The sequence below is a fragment of the Diabrotica virgifera genome, chromosome 2 (genome assembly GCF_917563875.1).
Source record: "Diabrotica virgifera virgifera chromosome 2, PGI_DIABVI_V3a".
Classification (NCBI taxonomy): Eukaryota; Metazoa; Arthropoda; class Insecta; order Coleoptera; family Chrysomelidae; genus Diabrotica; species Diabrotica virgifera.
The window spans coordinates 183,506,000-183,521,280 of record NC_065444.1 but is presented as its reverse complement, the minus strand read 5'-3'; the positions used below and the strand labels follow the sequence as shown (position 1 = coordinate 183,521,280).

General features: G+C 34.7%; 1 protein-coding gene across 4 annotated transcripts in view; it reads left to right on the top strand.

Moving 5' to 3' along the window:
- Positions 1–15,281, top strand: part of LOC114334888 (pancreatic triacylglycerol lipase-like) — a 221,183-nt gene that overhangs the window by 43,950 nt on the left and 161,952 nt on the right. For 3 of the 4 annotated variants that reach the window (XM_050642969.1, XM_050642966.1, XM_050642967.1), the window contains exon 2: positions 14,344–14,481. The exons of the other annotated variant lie outside the window; for it this stretch is intronic. The gene's annotated coding sequence lies outside the window, so the exon portion shown is untranslated. The remainder of the gene's footprint in view (positions 1–14,343; positions 14,482–15,281) is intronic. 4 annotated transcript variants of the gene reach the window in all.

Below are 15,281 nucleotides of genomic sequence, written 5' to 3'. Positions count from 1 at the left end.
TGTCATTCAAATTTGAAAACGATGAAAATGTTTTAAGGAATATTTAAAATATAACTAGATTTTGTGCGAGATAATATCCAATATATAAAATATTTAACAGTTAAATATATGTTGTTATGTAGTGGTAATCTAGAAATAAATCTGCCCGTAATCAGGACAAGATTTTCTGTCCTCTTTGGTTGTTTGACCAAATACTTCAAGTTAGAACATTTTTTATATTATTTTCAACCTTACATTATTTATCCCCTGTCTATTGCGGTATCCTATTCTATATGGTACCTATCAATTTTTATGCTTTATAGAGTTTGGGAAAAATCATAATTCAGACCGTTTGAACTGTTCAACTGTGCAACTGATATCTAGGTCTCTCTCTTTTTGTTTAACATTTTCCGTCCATATGAGAACATACTCTTCCTACTGTTTGACCTGGGAGCCATACCACTGCAACACTGTTATGTTTTACCAGTCTGTCAAGTTTCTCTCACACTAGCTTAGATTCCTAGGGCTTATAAGTGCCCCGTGGCTATTTGACTATATTACATACAGTATGCGGCAAAATAAACAGTACTGAAATGAATATTGAAATACTTATGATTATTTATATATCTATAATACATTATATAGCCTTGCAAACATCATTAACTACGACGCACGTTCCCGATAAAACAGATGTTAAAGATGCCCTCTGGCCAGTAGCGGATCTACGGGGAGGGAAAATGAGGAAATGTCCATCCTAACAAGGTCCAAAATTAAAGAAAAAAAATTGTTCACACATAAAAATATATTAGCTCACATGAAACCGAAACCACAAAAAGACAAATTCAACCCAATAAACACGCTAGTTGGGAAAATTAAGGGAACTTAATACCTATAAGCCTATAAGTTATTATTTATGTCTTTTATGTAATCTGAGTTTATCTTTTTTGTCTTTTGGTTGGTTTTTGATTGGAAGTTTCCCCCCTAAAGCAAATTTCCCCTCCCAAGGTAAATTTGTAGATCCACCACTGCCTCTGGCACGAAGAAAATCTTTAATTTTAGTCCTAATTCCGAAATGGCAAACGGTGACCACTTCAGCATTCCCCATGTGTACTCATCTGGCGACGTTAGTTCTGGTGAGAGAAAGTTCCAAAAATGATCACACAGTATTCGAACAGACTCTCTGGCAGTGTGGCAGCTTATCTTGTCCTGCTGAAACCACTGTTGATTTTAAGCTTGGACCATTTTCGTGACCTTTTCCTTATGGCCGAAAATAGTACTCCATTATAAAAAAATTTTCTGCAAAACTGAAAACCATCCTAAAGTATCTAACATTAACATGATATTGACAAACGTTATAACAACGTTCAGAAACCACGCAATACGTTTCGGCACATGACACATACAAATTTGAAGCATACGAATTTCAGTACCGTTTATTTTGCCGCATACCTTATATTGATCTGCTTCAGTTAGAAAACATTCATGTTAACTTGTTTTGTACACTGCAAAATTGCAAATCTCTAACCTAAAATACAGAGGTGTATTTCCTTAGTGGAATAGAATTGTTTAAATTTCGATCATTATCGAATAATCCAGCACCCGACCCTTCTGCAGTTTTAGACCCGTCTGTATACCAAGTATGATTCTGCAGTCTGGGTAGAGTGTTTTCTCTGCTTCATCCCCTCGTGAACAAAATGTTTCATTGCAAAAGGTATGTCAGGTCTATATCTGGGTACCATATAGTCAGAAATCATCATCCATTTGGTATCCCTAATTCCATTTATGATGTTGGTATATCCTAATATATCCCGTTCCATATATCCCATTCTCGCCTTCCTTTTTATATGTAATTAAGAGATTCAGTAGGGCCTCCATAGCTGCGGTTGGTGTGCACCTCATAGCCCCTCTGATTCCGACGCAAGTAAATCTTCACATCTTGCTTAGTTTGGGGATGTTGCTTTTACCACCGTGTTATAAATTCAATACAGCATTGGTTATTCGTTGTATCTGCTGATTCCAACTAAGCCTCGAGTCTAACATTACCTCAAGATACTTTACTTCACTTGCCAGATTTAGATGGGTATCATTTAAGCCTTAGAAAACCCAATCCCTCTAATTCCCTTCTTCTGTAAATTTTGTTGAAGTCTATTGAAGATCTCGTTGATCGCGTATTCTAGACTTCGCGTCCTCCCCGATCTTTCTATTTTTCAACAACCAATATTCCGCTCGAACGTCTTGATTTTGCCTCTGTAGGCGGGTCCTGATTGTTGCTGCTGCATCCTCTTTCTCGGGGACGCGGGTGATTGGGATCGTCCACATGCCAGTTTTCTCCGTATTACAGGTCCTAGCCAGTCTACCTTAGTCCTCATCATCTCAATATGTACTACATTTTTTTTGGATTCGTTACCATAGTTCACCCATATAGTTGGCGCGCTAAACGAGGAACTGTTTTATGGAACTGAAGAAGTTTATTTTGACTTCCAATAGGAACCTCATCCACTACTCATTCCAGTTTGTTGATAATCAGGTCTGCTTGAACCTGATATAGAAGAAAATCAGATAGGTGTCTAGGTGCCGCCGCCATCTTTGAAAATCGCTTTCAAAGATGGCGGCGTTTTCAAAGATGGTGGCAAAATCATCCAGAAAGGAGTTTTTGATAATTTGCACAGAGTCTGTTCCTCCAGAAACACCTTCTAGCTGAGTATTTGGAACAGATGCAGAGTCACCTCTCTGGTCGTTCCCGTTGTCTGGATTGTAGTTTAAATTTTTATCTCGTTAACTATGTATCTTTATTCCCACGAGTTGGCAAGAAATATTTTCAGGAATGGCAGCTCTTATCGTGCTAAGGATATATTTATCCAGAGGTGGCCAGCTCTCTGGGGCATCGCTTAAGGCAACACTTTATCCCCTGTGCCATGCACCCCTGGCCATAATGGTGTTACACCTCGAGATTAGAGAGCGCATTAGTTGCAGAAAAATTGGACCATACAACCGACCCTCAGCGAATATGTGTGTTTGTGTTTGTTTCTGTGTATGTATATAGTGAGCACGTAAAGGTTGGAATAAATTCATTTTCTCGAGAATGGACAATTTTGGAAAAAAATCCTGAAACAGGTCAATTTTTATTTTTAAATTACGACTTTCTGGCGTATATATCATACTAGTGACGTCATCCATCTGGGCGTGATGACGTCATCGATGATTTTTTTAAATGGGAATAGTGCTCGTGTGATAGCTCATTTGAAAAGTAATTTAATTATCTATTCAGTAATATAAACATTTACATAATTATTTATACAGGGTGTCCAAGAAAACATTTTTTAATTTAATTTATTGACATAAAAAGAAGATTGCATGTAATTTATTTAATCATAAATACATTTTACTGCTCTCAGAAAACAGAAAAAAATGTTTATTTGAAAAATATTCATTGCTTTTCGCTTAAATTAAATGTTCAAACTGTCAAGAGGAAGGCGGGTGGCGGCTTTGATATTGAATTTAAGCAAAAAGCAATATTTATTTGTCAAATAAACATTATTTCCTGTTTTCTGATAGCAGTAAAATGTATTGTGAGGTAACACATTCTTCTTTTTTATGTCAATAAATTTAATTCACAAAAATTTTTTTGGACACTCTGTATAAATAAATATATTAATATTTATATTACTGAATAGAGAATTAAATTATCTTTCAAATGAGCTATCACACAACCCCTATTCTCATTTAAAATTTTTTAAGATGACGTCATCACGCCCAGATGGATCACGTCACTAGTATGATATATATGCCAAAAAGTCGCAATTTAATAATAAAAATTGACCTGTTTTGGGATTTTTTTCCAGAATCGTCCATTCTCGAGAAAATGAATTTATTCCAACCTTCACGTGCTCACTGTATGTATAATATGTTTGTGTGCTCGTACCGTAATCGATGAGAAATCTACAGTATGTCAACCTCATGCCATGTTCTGAGTTGATCCACGGGTGTTTATTTGGTTATACCTTATTCACACATGGCTTTTTACATATGACGTCTAGTCTCCTATCAACCATTGGAATGCGCCGTGTCGGGGTTGAGAACATTGCCGTGTAGTTTTCTATGAATTTGCAATACAATATTTGCAAAATAAGTGTTTTTTGATTTGCCTATCCGTGATGAATGTTGGCGATCATCATGACAATCTTTATCTTATATGCAGCAGTGCGGAAAAGCTCGCACTTCTTTGTGGACCATGCTTGCCACATATTTTTTCTTGCAGGATGGCATGTAGGACGGCATATCTAGAATAATTTTGCATAATGTGTCCAAAGTATTCTAACTTTTGAGTGGATTTGATAGTGGGCAGTACTTCTCGGTTCCTTTATTCTTCTGAGGCCCTCCTCATTTGTAACCCGATCAGTCCATGAGATTTTAAGAATTCCTCGATATAGCCATATCTCAAATAGATTCCAATTTTCTGCACACATCTTTGTTCAGGGTCATTGCACCATTCTTACTTTTATACCAAGAGAGAGGTTGTGGTTCTTGAAAAAGGCTCCCATATGGTTGAAGGTGAATCTATCGTTTCCGATGCATTCTCTTATCTCTTGGTTGTTGGTCCTTTCTTCATTTATTATGGCGCTGAGTTAGTTGTAGTGCGTCACTCTTTCTTTAGAGGTTTGGTTGATGTAGAGTTGACTTTTTGTTATCTTTTTCTTGCTAATGCTGCTAATGAATAATGCTACTGGAGGAATTTCCCAACTATGTATTGGATTCTAAATGCAGAAAATCGATGTAACTAGGTCATTGGCCATTGATCGTTTTTAGTTTTATTTACAGTTTTTTTTCTGGCATAATAAATTGATTTTGAATGGGATAATAATATTTCGTCACAGCACTACAGTATAAGCATTGATTATAAACACTCCGTGTCTATAATCAATGGTATATTGTAGTAGGTACACTACGGTATAATACAAAACTAGCATAGACGCCCTTCGGTTTTTCTCTTCTTCTTCTTCAAGTGCGCCGTCCGATACGAACTTTGGCTATTAACATGGCAATTCTGATCTTGCTTACGGCACTTTTGAATAGTTCGACAGATGTAAGCGAATCACTTCCGCAGAGTTTGGAGCCACGAGTATCTTCTCCAGCCTGGCCCTCGCTTACTGTCTATTTTCCCCTAGATAATCAATTGAGGTAGACGGTACTTGTCTCAGTATGTGGCCTAGATATTCAAGTTTTTTTGGTTTAATTGTGCTCACGATTTCTTTCTCTTTTCCGATTCTGTGGATTACCTCTTTGTTGGTGACATGTTCGGTCCAGGATATACGAAGAGATACGGTTTTTTTAAATCAGTATGTTATATAGCACCAGCAGAAAAGAAGCTGGTGAAAATATTGGCGTCCTTTCAAAAGGGGAACCCGCCTGCTGTGCATCCGTTACAAGCCCGTTATCACTGGCCCTGATAATAATAACAAATAGTTACGTTTTTATTCGTTAGTGATTGTTGTAAAATTCGTATTAGAAAAAAAAAGAATAAATTTTTCTTGATAATATATTCCCCATTGTTATTTATTTATTTAATATTCTCTACAGGCCTTGTAGGCCTAGTAGGTCTGGATCCCGCGTATGAAAAAAAAGTTGATTAATAGCAAGCTGAAAATTTGTTAATAGCTTAAGGGTGTCTAGTCGGACAAACCTTGATATATGGGAACACTGGAACAGGGGAAGTTTTAATTGTGGAACAGGTTAAAAATTTGGAACGGTCAGACCACGAAAACGGCACATGTATTTTGTCCGACAGAACAGACTTAAACTCTCCGAACAGAGATTAAACTCTCATGCAAAAATCAGACTGCTATTTATCACCAAATGGGCGTTTTAATGAGTGGAACATGTAGAATATGCCAAATGACAGAAATTATGACAGGTGATAAATAGCAGTCTGATTTTTGCATGAGAGTTTAATCTCTGTTCGGAGAGTTTAAGTCTGTTCTGTCGGACAAAATAAATGTGCCGTTTTCGTGGTCTGACCGTTCCAAATTTTTAACCTGTTCCACAATTAAAACTGCCCCTGTTACAGTGTTCCCATGTATCAAAGTTTATTCGACTAGACACCCTTAAGCTATTAACAAATTTTCAGCTTGCTATTAATCAACTTTTTTTTCATACGCGGGATCCAGACCTATAGGGCTTTACAATTTAACAATTAAAATTTTACATAATACAAATGACAATATGATTTGATGTCTATGTAAAAATTGCTGCACTATTTTTCTCCACTGTATCCTATTTTTTGCTTTCTGTTTCCAGTCTGTAATTTCCATCGATCATATATCTTCTTGAAACTTTTCGTGCCATCTTTTTCTTAGTCTACCTCGTCTCCTTGTCCCAACTGGTCTTCTTAACAGTACCTTCTTTGGCATTCTTGACCTATCCATCCTCTCGACATGACCTGCTCACCTGATTCTTTGTGCCTTTGTGTATCTTGTTATAGTTGGTTCCTTGTAAAGCATCCTTAATTCTTGATTAGTTCTTTTTTACCAACCGTCTGCCGTATTGTTTCCCCCGAAAATAGTCCTCAGTACCTTGCGTTCCCACCTCTCTATCACTTCTTCTTCTGTTTTGTTTAGTACCCATGTCTCACATCCGTAGGTGACTGTTGCTCTTATTACAGTTTGGTATATTCTGATTTTCGTCTTTCTTGATACATAATTCGATTTTACTAATTTTTTTAAACTGCCGTTCTTTCGGTTACCTTTAGCTATCCTGTGCTTTAGTTCATTTTGCTCGTGTTCTTTTTCATCTATTATGGCACCTAGATATGTAAAGTGCTTTACTCGTTTAAATTTATATTATTTCTCATTGAACGCTATTAACTTTAGCATATCTTCAGGTTCTCTTTCTGTGTTGCCTAGCACCATATACTTCGTCTTTCCTTCATTTATTTCTAAGCCGAATTTTTTTGCCTCTCTGACTAATTTTCTCATGATTTTCTTTAATTCGGTATTAGTTTTTGCTAGCAGTGTAAGGTCGTCGGCGTAGGCCATGCATTGATGCTCGTTACGGTAGATCGTTTTTTGTGTTTCTATTCTGCTGTTCCTTACAATTGTTTCCAAAACTAGATTAAATAACACAGTTGATAGAGGGTCACCTTGTCTGAGTCCTTTTTTGACTACAAACTCTTCCGATTTGTGACTGTTCCACACTATTTCGTTAGATGTCATATTTAAGGTCATTCTTATTAGCTTGATTAGTTTTTCTGGTATTTTCATTTCCCGTAGGGCTTTATACATTTTTTTGCTGTTAATTTTGTCATAGGCCTGTTTAAAATCTATGAAGAGTGCATATATAACCATTTTATGTTCGTAGCAGGTTGTTTGAATTTCTCTTATGTTAAATATTTGCTCTGTCGTCAATCTATTGTTTCTAAAGCCTGCTTGGTATTCTCCTATTAGTTTCTCTGCGTATACCTCTAATCTTTCTCTCACAATTCTAACAAATATCTTATAGCACAGGTCCAGCAGAGCAATACTTCTGTAATTTTGCACCATCGTTGCATCCCCTTTTTTATGTAATGGGATTATCCAGGCTCTGGCCCACTCTTCAGGCATCTCTTCTTCTTTCCTTATAAGTTCTCTCAGTTCATACACCTTTTTCAGTAGTTTTCTTCCCCCTGCTTTCAGAATTTCTGCACTTATTTCATTTTGACCTGGACTTTTATTGTTTTTCAATTTGCTTACAACTCTTTGAACTTCGTCTTTGGTTGATTTGGCTATTCTTATATCTGCTTCCTCTGTTATGTCTTCGTCCTCTCCCTGATCTTCATCGTCACTGTTTAGTAAAGTTTCAAAATACATTTTCCATTCTTTCATAACTTTTTCCGGCTCACTTACTAGCTCTCCTTCTATGGTCTTTATGTAGCTTGTTTTGCTTTGGTAACCTTTTTCTACTTTTTTAACCTCTTGATAAAATGATCTTATTTCATTGTTTTTAAATTTCTCTTCTATCTCCTGCAACTTTTCTTTAACTGTTTTCGTACGTGGTTATACTCTTCTCTCTTTTTGTCGTTAGGATTGGTTAACATACGTATTCTTAACTTTTTCTTCTCTTCTGATAGCTCTACACATTCCCTATCAAACCACTCCTTAGTTCTTGTCGTTTTTCTAATTCTGGGTATCAACTTTCTGCTTACTTCTTTTGTAATGTGCTTTATTTGTTCCCATCTTTCTTATGCGCCTGTGGCTTCATTATCTGTTTCCAAAAACAATTTTTCTATTTCTTCTTGATACTTTTGCCTGGTTGTTTCTTTTTTCAGTTCAGTTATTCCCCATTGTTAGCAGCTATTAGTAGTAGAGTAGTAGAGTAGTAGAGTTGACATTCTGTTATCTTTTTCTTGCTAATGCTGCTAATGAATAATGCTACTGGAGGAATTTTCCAACTATGTATTGGATTCTAAATGCAAAAAATCGAAGTAACTAGGTAATTGGCCACTGATCGTTTTAAGTTTTATTTAAATTCTTTTTATAGCATAATAAATTGATTTTGAATAGGATAATAATATGTCGTCCCAGCACTACAGTATAAGGTAGTAGGTACACTACAGTATACTGCAAAACTAACATAGGCGCCCTTCGCTTTTTTTCTTCTTCTTCTTCAAGTGCCATGTCCGTTGCGAACGTTGGCTATTAACGTGGCAATTCTGATCATGCTTGCGGCACTTCTGACTAGTTCGACTGATGTGAGCCAGAACCACTTCCGCAGATTTTGGAGCCACGAGTGTCTTCTCCTGCCTGACCCTCGCTTACTCTCTATTTTCTCCTGGACACTCAATTGAAGTAGACGGTTATTATCATGTCTCAATATGTAGCCTAGACATTCAAGTTTTTTTTGTTTTAATTGTGCTCACGATTTCTTTCTCTTTTCCGATTCTGTGGATTACCTACCTCTACGTTGTGTCATGTTCGGTCCAGTATATACGAAGATATACGGTTTTTCTAAATCAGTATTTTGTATAGCACCAGCAGAAAAAAAGCTGGTGAAAATATTGGCGTCCTTTCAAAAGGGACACCTGCCTGCTGTGCATCCGTTACAGGACCGTTATCACTGGCCCTGATAATAATAACAAATAGGTACGTTTTTATTCGTTAGTGATTGTTGTAAAATTCGTATTAGAAAAAAAACTAATACTTTTTCTTGATATATTCCCCATTGTTAGCAGCTATTAAATACTTTCCTTTCATTTAAAGGTGTAGTTTAATGATTATTCAATCAAAATTCTTTTTAGAAATATTTTCAACGTGTTTTCAACAAACTACCTATCGACAAGTAACAACTAAAAGGAAGTAAACCGACTATAGTCCGTTAGCATCGGAGCGCCGCCATATTTGGTTAAAAAATGAATTCTTAACATAAATTCTTTTGCGAATTATTTCCTGATAAATTTACATAAGATTGCGGCGCGTACTTTACTGGTTACATAATGTAGAAGAATAGGGTTCATTGATAAAATGGGAATTTCTTCTTGGCGATCGTGATTAGTTGTCGAGATTAAGGTGTGGGTGAGTGTTGAGAATCAGGTTAGGCTGATTGTTATTAGACTAATCATTAATCTTGCATTCTTTTATTTTATAACATGAAAGGAAAGCAGAAAAACTACACTACGTCAGAAAACTCTCGGGAGAAATTATGTTATGTAAATTTATACCTAGCTTGTAATCTCTAGCTGATTAATATTAACTTAATTGTAGACGCTAAAAATATAGGAATAGACGACAAAGATATTCGGGTCATTAAAAATCTGTATTGCCCGGTTATAGATAAATGAGAAATTTAAAGAGATAGACCAATTGGTGTATTTAATGTGGTAATACACCAATTGGTCTATCTCTTTAAATTTCTCATTTATCTGTAACCAGACAATACTAGAATCAAACTGTTGTCGTAAATATTGGAGATAATTACACAGACGAAATCTACACACAACGAGGAGGCAGACAAGGTTGCATTTTGTTGCTCATCATTGTTAAATGTTTACTCGGATCAGTTATTTAAAAAGGCACTTGAGAATAGAGAACAAAAATCAACGGGAAACTACTTAATGTAATTAGATATGCAGACGATAGAGTAATTCTATCAGAAAATGTTGAAGGTCATTAATATAAACTCAAACAAAGCCAAAAATGTTTAGTATTTCGTCGTAACTCACATCCAGATTCAGACTTTCAATTAAATGGAGTCCAATTTAAAAAAGCTCATAAAATTACATATTTTGGAACTGTTTTAACGGAATAACTAGAAGATAAAAAATAGTTAAGTGCTATATTTAAATAATAAACCAGAAGTTTTGGTTAAACTTGTTGAAATAAATATTCTAATAACTGGATCTTTGCAAAGTCGATTAGAAAACCTTTCAAGTGAGGTATCCCATGACCTCGGTTTGTATTAAAAAAAATGTCTTTACGTCATTAAGCCAACATTCATGACGTAATGTCCACCACATATATCAATTGATGGCTATTCAAACATTAAAATTTACTTGTTTTAAATATTGGTTTCCATCAACGTTGGAATTCAAATCGTTTTAGCTCGTTCTATTAACGTTCTATTACCTAAACTATTAAAAATTTTCCTACAAGGAGCTTATTTATCAAACTATTTTCTAAATTATCTGTCATTCATATTATCAAATCGTAAAGCCCTCAACAGAAGCTGAAAACGATTTCGTATCATGGTAAGTTAAAATTACTTACAATCCTGTACCGGTACCGTCTTGCTTCCAGATGTCTTTCAAAAATCTGCTAAATACAAAAGACCTACTACTGACCTGATTTCCACAACTTTTTATCTTCTGCATCTCGACCTCTAATATACCGAGCTCCAATTTTTGAAAGGCATCTATTTGTACATGAGCAATTTATTCGAGTGTATAGTCCGGAAAATACAATTTCAAAGCTTGAAAAACTGTATCCGCTTTTTTGAGTTTTTAGTTTTTTCTATTGTGAATTTGTTTCAAAAAGTTTTCTTATCTTTTCCAATAAAATACCTTCACGTCCGATATTTTCGTCAACCAATTCTTTACCTTTAGGGAGCTCCAAGTCTAATTCATGGACCCTAGTTGCTTCTTGACCTTTCCTCATACGTTATTCATCATAAGAGCCACCTAACACTTCTTCCTCGCTTGAAACCTTCTCCCACAGTATCAGCAGACGTTTTTGTTCTTCTAGGTAATGTGACATAATGTAGAATGAACAAAAAATAAAGTTACTTACTTTTTTACTAACGATAACATTTTCATGTTTTTCTAATTCAAAAAATTACTAAAATAAATATTTTATCACTACTTATTTTATCACTATCCAAACACAACATATAATACACTGGGAAATAAAACTGTTCCAGCATACGGCAAGAGGTACATTAGACGTATAATAATAATATACCCATATACGCTAATATAGCTGAAATATTTATGTAAAACAACCAGGAGTCAATTTAGATTCATAACGTGTTTCCTTATTTACTCTGGGCAAATTACGAAAAAACAAGGAAAAATTATTTACCAGCAATTTTATTGCTGGAAACGAATCTTATGATTGTACATATATATTAATAATATAGCTATGCAAAGTCCGAAGATAGTGTGCTATTTCTTTTTAATAAATGTGCATTCCGAAATCGTGTTATTTTTAATTATTGCTCTGTAACTCCGAAGATTTTAACTTTACACCAAAAACACTCGAATAAAAATTCACCGTAATTTAGTTCTGCATAGAAATATTTCTGTTCCCGATACCAAAATCTCTTATTTTCTTTCATAAGTAAAGTAAATTTTTTGTAAAGCGGTAACGATTAATAAATTACACGCCAGAATACACTCTAAACTGGAGCTGGATATTAGTGACACTTAATATGGGTTCCGCAATGGTATGGGTACCAGAGAGGCATTATTCTCCTTCAACGTGCTGACACAGAGATGTTTGGATGTAACCGTCCTCTTTACGTCTGTTTTATAGACTACAATAAAGCGTTTGATAAAGTAAAATATGATCGACTCATGGAAATTCTGAAAACTAAAAACCTAGATGAAAGAGATTTAAGACTAATAACAGACCTCTACTACAATCAGCGAGCAATAGTAAGAATTGAAAAAGAAACATCTGAAGAAATGGAAATAAAGAGAGGAGTCAGGCAAGGCTGCATACTATCACCTCTATTATTCAACGCTTATTCTGAAGAGGTAATGCGAGAAACTCTGGAAGATGAAACAGTCGGCATAAGAGTAAATGGAGTCTTAGTTAACAACATCAGCAATGCAGATGATAAAGTAATAATAGCCGATAGTTTACAAGACCTGCAAATACTCATGAGTAAAATAGTAAGGTCTAGGTAGTAGGGAGTACGGACTCTCTCTCAATAGCAAAAAGACGAAGTTTATGAAAATTAGTAAAAACAACCATAATAATAACGAAATCTTAATAGTAGAGGGCCAGCAGATCGAAAGAGTAAAAAAGTACACTTACCTAGGAACACTTATAACAGAAAATAATGACTACACTGCAGAAATCAAAGTCAGAATCGAAAAAGCCCGTTCTAATTTTATGAAAATGAAAAAAGTCCTTTGTAGCAAAGATTTAACATTAGCTCTTAAAGTACGCCTAACAAAATGTTATGTATACAGTGTACTATACTATGGAGTGGAGTGGAATCATGGACGTTAAATGTAGAGACAATGATACGACTTAGCGCCTTTGAAATGTGGACCTATAGAAGATTTATGAGGGTTTCCTGAGTAGATAGAGTTACGAACAACGAAGTACTGAGAAGAATAGGTAAAGAGAAGGAAGTTGAACTTACAATTAAAGAAAGAAAACTACAGTATCTTGGACATGTGATGCGGGGCGAGAAGTATGGCATCCTGTGACTCATAATGCAAGAAAAGATAGATGGCTGAAGAAACATCGGAAGAAGACGAATTTCATGGCGGAAGAACCTGAGAGAATAGTTTGGATGCAGCCCAAAACAACTATTTAGAGCTACTGCCTCAAAAATTAAAATAGGTATGATGATTGCCAACCTCCGTAGCGGAGATGGCACCTGAAGAAGAAGAAGAACGATTAATTTTATTTTGGGGTGCTAAATAGGGGGAGATGTTCACGATTTTTTATCAAAAAAAGGGCCAATTTGATTTTGAGCGTAACTCGCTTAGTTTTGATGCTTGAAACTTTTATAAAGCCTTTAAAAACGTTTTAATTGGTTTTTCCCAAAAAATGCTTTATTTTTTAGGTATTTTATATTAAAATATTCAAATTGGAATTTAACGACTAAGAAATTTTTTATGAGCTATAACTTTGCGTTTGTTGGGTCTATAGACTAAACGGATATACAACTCGTTTCGCTTTTTTCTATATTAAATTTTTGTTAAAAATATTTTTTTTGATAAAATACATAGTTTTTGAGTTATTTGCGAAAAACCGTCTGAAAACGTGATTTTTTTTTGTCGAAATGTAAACATTTTTAATCGCAAATAACTCGAAAAGTACCTACTCGACTTACTTAAAAAACTCTATAGTACGAAAGTTGCTTAGAATTAGGCTGTGGTCTCCAATATACGCTGTAGGCTGCGTAGGAAAACGTCACGCCGTAAGAAAATTGTTCATTTTCGTTATTTTTATTAAACTTTGAAGGACAAAACTACCTTTACAACCAAAAATAGTTACAAGAGAGTAATTCTAAAACAAAGTCAAATTACTGGGTGAATTGTAGTGACTACCGACTTATGTTGCCGGATGTATCCAATAGATGCCGTAGGCTGCATACAGCGTGTATTGGAGACCATCGCCTTAGTCAATTTATACATTTCCGGACTTATTTTAAGCGCGAGTTTTTTCACCTCCGAGAAGAGGTGAGTGTCACCCCCAGCAAAAGCAACCAACGGCACAAGTTCAACTTTGACCCTAAAATTGCCCGGTATACTTTGCTAATAATGCTGTGTCAAAAAACAGTAGATTGTAAAATAGACCTGTTTGATTTTGTTAATTGTGTCATTGTAGTTTTGTGCCGTGAAGCTGTAATATAGGTCGTAATTTTTATTAAACAATATTACTCCTTTTGAACCCTTTAAATCTAATAGAATTCTGAAATTTAGTGATAAGACTAAAAAAATGTATGTCGACGAAAAAAATAGTGTTTTTATGTTTTATTCTATTTTTTATGGTAACATTACATTATTTGTAAAGTATGTATACATTTTTTATGCAATTGCATTATCTCACGTGAGGTCATACGTTCCAAACGCATAAAAAATGTGTACACCTCGTGCTTCCCCTTCTATTTTTATCTATTTCCAAATTAGACTTTTAATGGCATTCTTTCCTTTTTCAGGTACTTCAACGATTACCAAACATCAATAGAGATATTTTTTCAACGTATCGACTTTGTTAGTGGTACATACTTGTTGGTGCTCCCTTAAACAGTGACTAAAAAGTTGCCATTATTCGTGAAAAATCGTTGATACAAGAGGTAAATATGATTTTCAAGCTATTATTTTTATTCGATCTATTTCTTGATTTGGTCATGATTCAATTTTAGTCTAAAAATTATATTCAAAAATGTAAAATTTGACATGTATTGTCCTTTTCATGAGCATTTTTCAGTGCGTAACAAATGGTAGGAAAAAGGGTCAGTCCGTGATAATACACATTTATGACATTTATTCTAATATGACATTTTAGTTAAATCTGACAGTTGTCACATTTTATTTTCAATTTGGAATAAAAACAAATCAAATGTGTTTCTTGCATTTATAAAATGGTATTTTCTTTGATTTGTATAGTCTTAATGTTGTTCTGAAGCTATTTTCTTGTGGCATTTTTACAATTTTAACTATTTATAATGGGAGATAAGCCACAATATTAATAAAAAAAATGATTTTTATTAACGTTTCGACGCCCGAATCGGGTGCCGTTGTCAAAATACAAAATACTACTAACATAAACAAAAATGTTGTTGCTTAGTAAAAAAATTCTTCTAACAATTTATTTAATTTGACTCATTTATATCGGCAATTCAGATACATATGATAAATTTTAAAGTAGAAGACTTTAAATTGATATTGCCAATATTTATGAGTTGCGTTCCTGGGACGACTTTACTGAAAGATAGTTCATCCGATTACATGAAATCAACCCCAACTCAAAAATATCCGTCACAAAAAAATCATAGCATGTGATCTGTCTTTAAAAAGACAACCATATGCAACGGTGACATTAAAATTCTCGCGTTAGAGGTCTCATAGTAAATCACGAGGGAAAACCAGGAAA